Consider the following 13902-nt stretch of genomic DNA (forward strand, 5'->3'; position numbering starts at 1 on the left):
GGATTTAATTTTTATTGTCCTTTAAAATAGGGGGGATGGAATGGCAAAAGAGGAGAGGACAGCAAGAAATTTTAGGGAAAATGGAAGAGGAGTTGAAATACTTTGTCTCACTAGAGCCTATAGTAGAATTTTCATAATTGAAAAAATTAGTAAAGTTGGGATAGTGACCATTTTAATAGGTTGAGCTCCCACCAGGGGAAAGAAGTAATGATTTCTTATTTCAAACAAACAACACGGAAATAAAACCAATTCGGACCCATTTGTTTTCCCTCAAAAATGGTAGTGAAACTCTCCACCAAAAGGTAAAAGGGGTCCCGCAGGCAACTGGATTTTAGAATCCGGGCGGAAGAGATACACTGCGAGACAATGAATGATTCTGGGCTAGGCTGCTGGAGAAAGCAAGAGAAAATGGAGGCTGGTGTTCGGGCCACCAATTTAGCCAACATCCTTTGGTTACAGCTATAGGAAGCATCACCTCCCTTCCAACAGACCTTATACCGTCTGTCCTTCCCCATCTCCCTCGGGCCCCTTTAACTATTTATCCTCCTATCCAAATAGTATTTATCAAATGGGGGGAGAGCCCACAATTCCACAGCCCCCTCTAATCCCTGCATCTTGTCCGGGGATCACGGCCGGCTTGATGACAAGAATCTAAACTGCAAATCCCACACATCCCATGCACTACATTTTCTCCCATATCTGGCATTGTGATATTAAATAACTATAAAACTCGAAAGCCAAAATAACTAAATCACCTGGCAGCCAATTTCTGAGAGTTAAACCACAAACCCGGAAAATGGTGGAGTGTGTTGAAATAATGTAAAGGAAACCCATAAATTCAAACTTTATGTTCTGTAAAGAACAAATATGAAAAAAGCATCAAAATAATGAAAGATTGTTTATGTATTCTGGCATGAAATGGGAATGTGTTATGAGAGGGAGCGCGGCGGCAGAGACAGATCGACAAAGCTGACAGTGTGGTATTCATCCTCGGCGGCGCGGCGGCCGACGTCCCGCTAGTGTCAGCAGACAGCGCAATAAATCAAGAGCTCTCGATGCTGTACCTACAGCTTATTACATCCAAGATGACAAATAAATAATAATCCCTGTCAGAGCGGCCCTTTGCTCAAGGATTGAGCCTGAAACCTTTGGCTCATCACTCCTCATCTTAAGTGAAAACACTAGAACTGGGGAATTGGAGGCCACGGTTTGCTAAGCTCATGAAACACAAAACGAGCCGGGCAGGGGAACGCGGACTAAACAAGTTAAGGTCAAGAAGTAAGAAAGGATAAACATTTAAATAATCCTGCCTGAGAGGTGGCAAAATGGGAGTAGCAGGGCCGCCTAACGGGGCCTCCTAATCAGCGAGGGAGGGCTGGGGGGAGGGAAGCATGGGGGATGAGAAAGTCCGGCATCAGCATCCCCAGAGTCCCTCCCACTGACTCCATGTCGAACACCGATTGCTGCCCAGCAGGCCGTGATCCGGCAGACGAGGTGTGGGGATTAAAGGGGGCCATCGCGGAAAGGGCGCTTGTCTTCGTCCCCCTCCTCCCGAGGACATATTATTTGGATAATGGAAGAGTTAAAGGGCCCTGAGGGAGATGGAGAAAGACAGGCACGACAAGCTCTGTTTGAAGGTAGGTACTGCTTCCTACGCCGCCCGTTCAAAAGTAGAAAGAGTGAATTTCATTAATTCATTTATTAATCGGGAGCATCTAGTTTTTTTTCCAGGCTCTGATTTCAAATTCTCAGGCCTACTTCTAAAATCAATCAATCAATAAGCATTTATTAAGTGCCTATTATGTTCCACCACTCTGTTAAGCACCGGTCTGCCCTTACACCATCACTCCTTCCTCACTTTCATTATTAGACTGGGCCACAGCAAAAATAAGGGCTAACACCTATCTATTGACCCTAGCTTTTTCTTCCCCCCTCCCTCAGGAACAGAGTTCTAAATAAAGCTAGATGAGATCTAGCTCAGGGGACAGCTAATCCAGCACCTTCATTTTCCAAATGAGGAAACTGAGACCCGCAGAGATGAAAGGAAATGCCCAAGACAGTATCAGAGCTAAGGCCTGCCTCCTAACCCTCAGGGCTCCAGAGCTTTACATTTTTTCATCTTACAAGTGTCATTTGAGCTGGGCTTTGAGGTCTGTCTTGCAGTTTATGTAGGAGTATACCTCCCAGTCCCTTCCTCCCTTCAGATCTTACAAGGTGATTGAATAGTAAGTCATGGGCACTGGACAGGCCTATCAAGGGGACCTAGGTCTAAAACTTCCTTGGTTATCTACTTACAATGAGACTTTAATCATGTTGGTCAGTCAATAAGAATTTAGTTAATCATTGTCCTAAAGGTTGGGAATACAAAGAAAGGCACAGACAGTCCCTGCTCTCAAGGAGTTCACAATCTAGTTAATATGTCTCTTGCTTCTGAAGAACTTCTATTTTCTATCACTCTTTGCTGGTTAGGTGGAAGCTCCCTTTAAAGACCTTGGAGAAGACTTGATACCTCACCCCCCCCACACATACACTCTTATTTCTAGCTTTCCGTACTCATTATCCTAATAGTCAAGGCTCTCCACAATGACTCCAATCTCTCTCTCTATTCTTACTTCATATCACTCCCTTTCAAATGTCCTAGCCAACCTGGACTATCCACGTTGTTCCCTCACCTGTGTATACCACCTCTTACCTCCGTGTATTTGTACAAGCCTTCATCCAGGTCACCTACACCTGTCAGAATCTTTATATTCCTTCAAAACTCAACTCAGACACCACCTTCTTCCTACAGACTTCTCTGATCTGCCCAGCTGATCTCTGCTTAAATTTTCCACAGAACTTCCTGGGATCTCTTTGTCTCTCTTTATTCTCTACTCTCTTTATATGTATTTACTTATGATATTTCCTTCAGTAGAAATTAATCTCCTTGTGGGAAACATTTTCTTGGGCACTAACAAGCATACAATAATAGATACTTAATAAATATTTGATAAATTGATTTTGTTCATCTACAAAAGTAGTGTTAAATTCATATCGGCTCCTAGCTTGACTATCTAGGGAAAGTCATCTCCCTCTCTGTCCACAATTTTCCAGTTTTTAAAAAAAAGTATCTTTATTGTTTTATTTATATATTTGTTTATTTTTATTATTTCTCCCTAAGAGATGGAGAAGATGAAATCATCAAAGACAGATTAGCAATAATCCATTCGTCAGTGTGAAAAACTATCTCTAAATACACATTTGTTTAAGTTTATGCATATGAATATATATACTAGATATATATATGTATATAGAGATATGCTAGATGTAGGTAGACACATGTACATTATACACACATACATCATATATAATGTATATATATGCAATGCATGTATATATATATACACATATATATATACACACACACATATATATGCTAGCAGATATAAATAAGTAAATAAATAAGAGATAATGAGCAGATCACAGTGAGATCTGAATCCCACTATTTCCCAGAATTTCCATCCACTTTATCAACCTGATTCTTAGGGTTGAGATAGGGAATTTAAACTCAAAAGGTGTTTCAGAGTCCAACTCTCCCCAATTATATATGCACATAAACCTAAAATCAATTCCCTTCCCCATTCATTCTGACAGTCCCCTTTTGACAAACTTCAGACGGGACATGTGAAGTTTTCAACACCATTTAAAAACTAAAAAGTAGAACTAAATCCAAATTTTCCTTATTTGCAATGGCTTATACATAAGGGTTCTTAGATGAGTCCATAAACAAAGGTTTTTTTAATATTTTGATAAATGTATTTCAATATAATTTCTTTCCTTTGTCATCCTATAACTTTTATTTTGTGTATCTTAAAATATAATTCTAAGAAGGGGTTCATGGGCTATAGCAGATGTGACAGTGACCACAATGTTCTCTTCTATTGTAGACTTAAAAATAATAGGCTCTTTTAGTTTGCCTTGATATTTAGGTAAATTTACCTTCTTCTATCTTACTCCTTCACTCTCCATTATTTCACCAAGTTCCATCTTTTTACACTAAGATTTGATCCCTCTTTGTAATAGTCAATTTGCTTCCTTATTTTTGGTTCCTTCTACTTCATTTGGCAGAATTTCAAGCACACAGTATTAAATGTACCACTTTTGATTTTCATGGGCTATTGCAATAGCTAGAATTCTCTACAGGGACATACTCACACCCAAAAGACCACTTATGGCATCAGATTTAACAAATCCAGACATGCAGTTCAGTCTAGTTTCTGAAGCCTGAGAACTAGAAGGTGTTTAACTAGGTTTTGAAAAGACAACAGATAACGGGCAAAAGGAGGACAGAATGATGATATTCATGGTAATGATGATGAAGATGGCAGTGGTATTTAAACAGTGCTTTAAGGTTTGCAAAGAATTTACACAAACTATTCCATTTGATCTTCCCAACAATCCTGGGAGGGAGGTGGTATTATTATTTTCATTTTACAGAAAAGGAATCTAAGGCAGACAGCAATTAAATTACTTGTCCAAGGGCACACATCTAGTAAATGTCTGAAGCTGGATTTGAACTCAGGTGTTCCTGCCTCCAGCTCTAGCACTCAATCTGCTCTGCCACCCGGATGACTCTATTGAGCCCATGGTCAGCAGAAGCCAGTTTCACTGATATTCATGCCACCAGCTGTAACATAGTCAGGTAAGCGGAGAAATTACAATTTAATAAGGATTTTAAATGCTATCTTCAGGGATGGACAAATATATTGTCCCTTAGTCATCTCCCCATCATCAAAGAGGTCAAATCTATCCCACCTAGAATGGACAGTTTCTGCTCTTATCCTTGGTACTACATAGTCCCCATAGTATACCTAGATACCTCTCTTATAATCATAAAACTGCTGTCTTAAGTATCTGTTGACTTGGAATTCTGCCTAGAACACATTCCTAGGGACCTCTATTGCTTCCATCTGCCCATTTGATGCTTTGGGGACTGACCCTAAAACCCTGCTCAATTTCCAGCTTGCCTTATCAGCTAAGAGATGAGGTAGGAAAAAAGCTGCAGGGTAACTATCAGATACTCTTTCCATCTTCTGGAACATAATTATCTATTTTTTTACATTTTTTCTTTGAATATCATTTCTACCCTCTTTACCCCTTCCAAAAAAAAAAAAAACCCAATACTCAAAAGCAATCTCTTGTGATCTCTAAGGTTCCTCAAGGTCAAACATTCTATGGTTCTTTCCCATTTTATATGGGACATTGATATTTATTTTAAATGAATTTTTACCATTCCATTACATGGTTCCAGAGTCATCTCTTATAATGAACAAAGAAATAAATAAACACCAGCAAGAAGACGATTATAATGACCTTTATTCCTTTTTTTCCTCAAGTAACATGCATCCATCACGAAACTATATGGGATGATTTCTTCAATAGTAGCTACTAACATAGCTATCATGTTCCCGGACCTAGCATGGCACCCTACACAAAGTAGATATTTAATAAATGACTGTCAGCTTCGATTCCTGGGAGCAGAAAACACGGGGTACCCATGTTATTCTAAAACAATTTGAGAATGACACTAAATAATGTAAAACTAAATACCTTTTGAGTCAAGAAATCAAAAAGATGGGATTCCAATAATGTAAATAAATACAACCCATATTTCTCTTAGTAGATAAGCCTTAGATACTTGCCCAAATCTTGTACAAATTAAAAGACTTTGTTGTGATTACTTAAATCGTAAGCAATCCAAGGCTAGAACTGAATCTAGCTCTTCTTAACTCAGACTAATACTCTACCTATCAGTCATTACTGCCTCTTTGAGGCATGTTTATCAATGGAAATAAAAAGCATTCTGAATTGAAGTAGATTTCTGATATGGCAAGGGTTCTTCATCTGGATTCCAGGAATTTTTAAAAAGTGATAGATGGATAGATAGACAAATATAAATAATTCATAGGATGATGAATGGATGGATGGATGATGGATAAGTATATACTACAAATATATACTATACACAAATATGTTTCTGTATATACATATACACTTGTATGTATATGTATATATTTTTATATATCATATTATATATATGCATATATAATTGTTTTTGAGAATAAATCTCCCTATCTTATGGGGCCATACATAGGCCCAGTTCCTCCATTGATTAGCTCAGAAGCTTTTACTTTCTCTGTTTCTGACTTGGGCTGGATCACCCTCCCTTAGGCAGCCAGGTGGATCCCTCTTCCCCAAGACTTACTTATCATATTGGTACAAAATTAATCAGGACACATAATGGACTTAAGTCTACTGCATCTCAGAACTCCCAAGCTCAAATGACCTACCAGCTTCAATTACAACCCACCTCCAACCTCCATTCTAGAATATACACACACACATTTATACACCTATACGAGATAAATAGATAACCATATTTTCAACCATATTTCAGGATAATTGGTTTCCCATGTCATCCTACATATTTTTATCCTTGTAAAGATATTATTCTGAAAAAAGAGTTCCTGGAAAACTAGACTTCCAAGAGATTCTGACATACACACACACAAAAACTTCCTATATGGCAACCAACTTACTAAGAAAGGAGCCTTTGGATGGGAACATCATAATGTCAGAATTGTTAAGGTTTTAGCATTTTGTAAACATATATTTATTGAAAGCAGACCAAAGGTTATTTAGCTTTAACTGAATTAACTTGACAAAAGAGATGAGGAAAGAATAATAATGGCCATCAGTTGAAATAATCATGGTAGCTATTGTCTAAGCATTCTTTATATAAACACAGTAATTCCATTAATACCCACTGAATACATTTCTAACAATACACCAGGAGGTTACTACTGAACTGGAAAAACCCCAGAATCCCACTAAGAAAATAATGCCTATTTCAGGTATGCTACTCTAACTGACTTAAATTATTATGGATGTGCTTCATACTTAATTATCGTTCTAAAATATGTTGGGGTGTTTTGTCATAAACTCCCGTGCCATACACCTAAACACTGCTCAGAAATGCAACCCCTTGGCTAATGTTTTTATCTGAATTACTTATTACCCAATACAGCACGCATCAACATTTTCTAGAAACCAGAACTGGGCTCTCTGCATTCCCTCCTCCCCAATGCCAGTCACTGTGGGGAGCATTTAGTTATAAATTGTCTTTCAATAAAAGTAAAGGCTCCCAAAACAACAAAATGAAAAGACACAGCAGCCTAAATCAAGGGAAGTCAATTTCCACATGCCGATCCTAAATATTTCATGGCCCTATTTTATTCTGACATTTGTAGATGACTAAAGTGTTACAAAGGAAATAAAATGCTGATTAAAGAGTTCACTGTCATAAAGGTTACTGAATTGTAAATGGCCCTTTCCATCTTCCTGTTAATAGGTACCCAGCTGTAAACATCATGAAGGATGTGACGGGAGGCCTGCTCTGCTCCTTTAGGAGTCGTATATACATTAATCACTGAATCACCAAGCCATGCTTAATTGCATGTTGTATATCACACAAATCCATGGTAAGTAGAAGGGAACTCATTATTGCTGCTTTATAACTACTGGGTACTCCTCATTTTAACCTCCTCACACCTGGGACACTTTGTTGCTTTACAACAGGAACGCTGGGAACTGGATGAAGGCACTAATTGCAGTCAGCCTGGAGAGGGGAACCGAGCCTAGGTGGGGCCCACACCCACTGCTGGTGGCCCTGGCTTTTACAGCAAGAGCGGCGGATATCCCACCCCCAACTCCATCCCCTCTAAGGGAGAACGTGCCGAACCCCATTCCTCCTTGAGAGTTTACAGAACTGTTTAAATGATAAAGAAAAAAAAAGCCCACAGTATATTTTGCTTTGACAAAATTATTGATTTAAATCCCATACAATAGCACAATACTATTTAAAGGTCAAGCCAAGAAAAATGAGTTTACACCCGACCAGAGCCAAGCTTATCTGTCATGAAAGTGTAATGATGTGTTTATTCCTTCACTATTGTGTGTATATTTTTCAGGAAGATATAATAGTCTACTTGTAGGTGAAATCTGCTCTCAAATGGGAATTTCAGGAGATATTTACATTTCAGATCGTAAGGGCTGTTATCTTGGGCCTTGATACCCATTTCCTGGTATTTAATGGCCCCTGTTTATTTACTCTGCCCGAGAATCACTGTTCTCCTTCCTCAGGCCAAAAATTATTTCTCAAGGCCTACAAATCATTGCCTTTTCCTCTCTCTCCCTTTCAAAAAGGTAAGGCCACAAATTGAATAAGGAGGGATTTCAGATTACTTGGATTTCTGACATTTCTGTTTGTCCTTTTACAAGTCAACGAGATAGCAATAAAATGCTCTGACTCCATCACCTTGTAGAAATATCCATCATCATATGATCTATGTGTTTGTATACATATACATATCCCGTTTTTCTTTTTTTTTTAAATTGGTCAACTAATTCAAGGCAGACCTTCCTTCCTCTGATACCTCCTCTCCCAAAAGGGCCTTCTCACTTGCCCTCATTTTATACAATAGCCTTTGGAATAGGGGAGACTGTGGAAGCTAAGCCAATAAGAGATACAAATTATCCACACACAGTAACATCATAGCTGACAGCCTTACCCTATAAGAAAGTCCAGGAAGCCCCTAGCCTGTGATCTGGAACCTTGTGCTGGGAAGAATCTTGGCTCGGTATTCCTCAGAATTCTTGCCATTGGCTCTCCATTATCCACGGACCGCTTATCTCTTCTTTAACTCATCCAGAACCTGTGTCTCTCATCATCTCCCTGTAGCTGCCAACTCCCTGGGCATATTTCTGTATATTATCATCTCTGTGAGCAATAGCAAGGGATGATGATGGAAAACAGACACTTTTGTTGGCACATCCAGTGAAAAGTTTGCAAAAGAAGAGGTTGAAGTCCCTAGCCAAAATTTAATTCAAATTTAAATGAGAACTGGGAGCTAACTCTAATTGTCCAGATTTTCTGGGTTTTCCCATGATAATAGATAACTAAGCCTTGGTTATCCAAGAGTGGCCCATGACTAAGGCAAATTTTCATTTTTCATAAACATTTCCATTATTATATACCTTCATTCCTATGTCAGAATATGTTGTATGCTCATCATTTCTGGGGAATAAAAATTGACATCATTTTGGTCTGTGTTTCTGAAATAAGATATTTATATGTTTAAATTCACCTTTGTTATTGAATCACTGTCATGTCTAAACTGGTTATTATGGGGATTATATTTCCTCGGCTCCTCTTCCATCACTCCCCATGGAAAACCCGGAGTTGGTTGTACATGAATCTTCTGTCATTCTATTAGTGACATTTCTCCTGCTCCTTTCTCTAGCCTCCCAAATTCAAATACATTACTAACTCAACCTGCTCTTCTCCAATAGATTACTAGGATCTTCAACTCCACTGACATCATCCACTTTCCTGCAATCCTATCCAAAACACACACACACACACACACACACACACACACTCTTTGAATGTTTAATTTTTATCTTCTTGATCAAATTTTTTTTATTTGAGTCTACTATTTAATCTCTTCAGCAGACAACATCCATGTATAAAGGTAAATATAATGCTTTTTATTAATACTTTATTATTAATTTTTTATTTTACTTATTTTTATTTAAATAAAATATTATTATTTTTATTAATACTTTTTATCTTCAAAACATATGCATGGATAATTTTTCAACACTGACCCTTACAAAACCTTGCGTTCCAAATTTTCCCCTCCTTCCCCCCACTCCCCCTCCCCTACATATCAGGTAATCCAATATATGTTACACATGTTAAAATATGTTAAATCTAATGTATGTATACATATTTGTACAATTATCTTGCTGCACAAGAAAAATCAGATCAAAAAGGAAAAAAATAAGAAAACAAAATGCAAGCAAACAACAACAAAAAGAATGAAGATGCTATGTTGTTTGATCAAATATCTTTTGGTTTCCCTCTATTGCAGAAATAAACAGGACCAGAATCTAGACTCACATTTTTCCTACTAAGACCATCTGAATGTCCTAAGATATTAGCAACCAGAAGAATGAAAACACCTACACATGAACCACTCCCCCTCTTTACTCCATGATAGTATCATTACTGGGATCCTTAGCATTAATTTGGCTCTAGACAAGGAAGGTATGATAGCATCCCCTTAGTACTATTAATACAGGTCAAATCCAGAATGTTTGCCTCTCAATCCCTTATGTTTCAGCTAAATTGAGTCACTAACCTTCTCTATATTATCTGATACATGCCAGTTTAGAATGTAATGGACCTGCAGGGACAAAACACTGGAACAATGTTATACATTAGAAAGAGGACTGACTTTGGAGTCAGCGGACCTGGGTTAAAATCCCACCTTTGGTATTCACTACCTTCATATCCTTGGACATGTCACTTAAATTGCTTGGGCCTCCCCTCAGTCTTCTTTTCTATGAAATGAAGGCAGTGAATTCGGTGAGCTCTCCTATCTCCTCTAGCTCTGGATCTCTGACCCTTCCTATCTCTTTAATGTCTGTATCAGACCTTCAAACCCCATGGGATGTCCATTTTCCCCTTATCCTGTATCACAATTTGTCCCCGAAGGAATGGGGCAGAGGGATCCTAGTCAGGAGATGTACAACTAGTATAAAGTAGTTTTGTAGGTGGCAAGAAATCTAACATATTCATGATCTCAAAACTTGCAAAGATTAGCAGATCTCAGGAAACATCTCTAAGTAGGCTGAGCAATGTAAAATCCACTTATATGGATGGTATAGACCACCGTTATTAACTCAGATCCTTTTGTCAACAACCACTCATGAAGAGCTGAGATGATAAAATAATCCCCTGGAACAGGGATTGTATATTAATTTGTAGATTTCCAAACCATTATCCTTCTTCTTAAAACCAAGAACCAAACCGAGAATGACTAATGAACCCATTCAAATCAAAACCAGACTTTAACATTTTCTAAATTCCCATTTCCCAAATTAATTTGGCCACAGGATACAATAGCATTTGAAATATATCAATGGGATCCAAGTATGGTGGTCAGGCAGCTGAAGAGTATGGAGTAACTCTGAGCCAAAAAGGTGGGGAGAGAAGAGTGGGGAATTTGAAACATCATGAGGAAATAAAATCTGTTTTTCTCCTAAAAACTACCAAAGACAATATTTTTGATGGACACATAATAATGTCTTTCATATTTAAAAGAGGAAAATACCATAACAATTAAATTCACTTATGTACCAACTATTTCCAGACTGGTACCTGGTACCATGGAACAGGAAACAGAGTAGGAGATGCTGTTTTAAGATTGCTGATTCAGAACAAAAGTAGATAATCAAGATAGTATTCAGAACCAACCAATATTCCATTTGTCTCTGTTGAAGGGAGGTCATCCTTAACAAGTAAGAGCTCCTCCACACTTATTGTACATGATGACTATGTACAATGCCTCATAATCAACCCATGCCCTCTTGGCAATCCTTATTCCTTGAGCTCTTTAAAAAATCTAAGAACTGTATATGTATCCACAAAACTTTAAATAAAAATCAGATAAATGTTTAACTTGACTTCCCAACTTAGAGTTCAGAGGCAAAACAGAGAATAGTGGAAGCTTAGAAGGCAAAAGTCAAGAGACACAGAGGCTGTCCTCCTCAATGGAGAAATGTAATTAGGACTCAGATAAAACAGATCAATCATGCATGGCTCTTATGGAAAAAACTCAAAGAAAGATATGTAATATATTAGAAAAATGAACTGAGAGGACATCAAGAGATCTTAGGTTCTCATTATGGATTTGCCCCTAACTAGTTATATGATTTTAGGCAGCTTGTTTAACCTCTTGAAATCTTAATTCCATCATATGTTGGGAATAGAGATTATTAGTCCTTAAATTCCTTTTGAAAATGAATAATACATTGAGTTAGTAGATTCTAAGCTTTATGAAGGCAAGAATTATAAGGTTTGAGAGGTTTTTAATCTCTATAGTCCCAGAACCTATCATAATTTTTGTCCCATGGCAAACATTTAACTAATATGTACTTGATTAAATAGAATTGACAAATTACTCCTAGTATTATTCAACATCTAGATCTAAACTGAATTTACCAATCTGTTCCCTTCATCTTAAAGAGGAAAGGAGTCGGGGTCAATACAACATTTTGCAATGAAAGAATTCTAATAGGGATGACTAATAATAATCAACAATCCTATTTTATAACTTAAAACATTCACAAAAAAATAATGTTGTGCATTGCAATAGCTCCTCATACTTTTCAAGGTTCTCTACCATTTTCACAGAAAAAAAATCTGCATATACAAAGTTGAAGCCACTCTTTACTCCATACATCCCTTATACTACCAAACAGAATTTCCTCTAAAGGTCAACTTTGCAAAATATAGAAGAAATTAGGTCAAGGAAATCTGAATTCAAATCCCACTAAGCAGAATAGCAATGAATAAACATTTTAAAGTATCTGAGCTTCAATTTCCTTATCAATGAAATAAGGATAAGAATAACTGTTATTGCAAGGTCCAAATAAGATCATGACTATGCTGCTTGGCAAAACCATAAAATAGATATGTCAATTTGCTATCATTTCTGATATGCATGGAGTAGAGGTTAAAAAAAAAGTAAAGTTAGATCCTGTTAAAAAAAGTTATGTCATGATTATGAGTCATGAATTATTACAATTCAAAGAAAAAAGTTATAAAATGTTTTACATAGTATTGCTCAGATCCATAGGTTATAAGAGATAATATAGGATATATATATATATATATATATATATATATATATATATATATATCATATATATTATTATATCTAGGTTATAAGAGATAATATCTGCCCAAGTAAGAAGATCTCTGAGTATAATATAGTGAAAGACTTTGGGAACAGATGACAGAGTAAACAAATGAGAATATTAAAAAGAAGAGTTCATGAAGTATTGTTTTTAAAAAGTGCAGGAACTATCAGATTATAAGCATTTATTAAGCACCTACTAAGTGTCACACACTATAATAACCCCTACTTTGTCAAATAGGAAGGCAATGGTTTTCTAAAAACTATTTTTTATGCATAAGTATATTCAAGTAGATAGTGGTATAACTGATATATTCTTTAGGTTCATAAAGCTTTTAGTACATGCAAGTATCCTGACCATGAAAAAATTACTTAACTTCTCAGTGCCCCTCCAAGACAGTAAGTTACGAACAAAGCTGCATCAATGGAGGTATTTTCCATACAGGGAATTCCTTAGCCACAAAAATTGTAAGTTTGGGCCCCCCAAAAAAAATCAAATAGGAAAATTATTCAGGAGACAAACTAGCTGAGAGAATAGTAAGAAGATACAAATTAATATCTGTATCCACTCCATTTAAAAATAACCAATTTACAATTTCCTGAGTATGACTAATAGATCAATATTTAGAATGGGCAACTTGCTTTTAAAGTAAGAATGGAGTTCTCTTCTTCTGAAACTCTTGGCTGGAATAGTTTATTGATGGTCCTGTTGGTAAGCAGAGGGACAGATTCTATAACCCCAAAAGGCCCTTCTCAGGACCTGCACTGACATGGAGCTTGCATGCATCACTTACAAGATACAGGAAGTGGAGCAAATATGCGCCACATATCGTGGACAACCGGAGGCTTGGATGACACTGATGGAAGAATGTGCAATTGAATTAGCAGATAGAGAGTGACTGTCATCGGTAATAATTTCTTATTATGTTCGGGCATCTACATGCTGATCAATGTGAGGCAATGGGCAGTTCCGTATACCCAACATAAATCATTATCGATTGGTATACCAATTCCTGGACATAATCAGGAGCTATAGACAAGGGGGCAATATTATCTTAAATACATGAGTCACTCCTATCTATAGCCTACCTGGCAT

At 37.2% G+C, this 13902-nt stretch overlaps 1 protein-coding gene and 1 long non-coding RNA gene across 2 annotated transcripts in view; one reads left to right on the plus strand and one right to left on the minus strand.

Annotated features, from left to right (window-relative positions):
- Positions 1 to 13902, minus strand: part of LRMDA (leucine rich melanocyte differentiation associated) — a 1322797-nt gene that overhangs the window by 992218 nt on the left and 316677 nt on the right. The window lies entirely within an intron of this gene.
- Positions 1472 to 10063, plus strand: LOC127551890 (uncharacterized). The gene is made up of 3 exons (XR_007951196.1): positions 1472 to 1637; positions 7391 to 7520; positions 7618 to 10063. It is a non-coding gene; the product is annotated as an uncharacterized LOC127551890 (long non-coding RNA).

The sequence above is a fragment of the Antechinus flavipes genome, chromosome 2, assembly GCF_016432865.1.
Source record: "Antechinus flavipes isolate AdamAnt ecotype Samford, QLD, Australia chromosome 2, AdamAnt_v2, whole genome shotgun sequence".
NCBI lineage: Eukaryota > Metazoa > Chordata > Mammalia > Dasyuromorphia > Dasyuridae > Antechinus > Antechinus flavipes.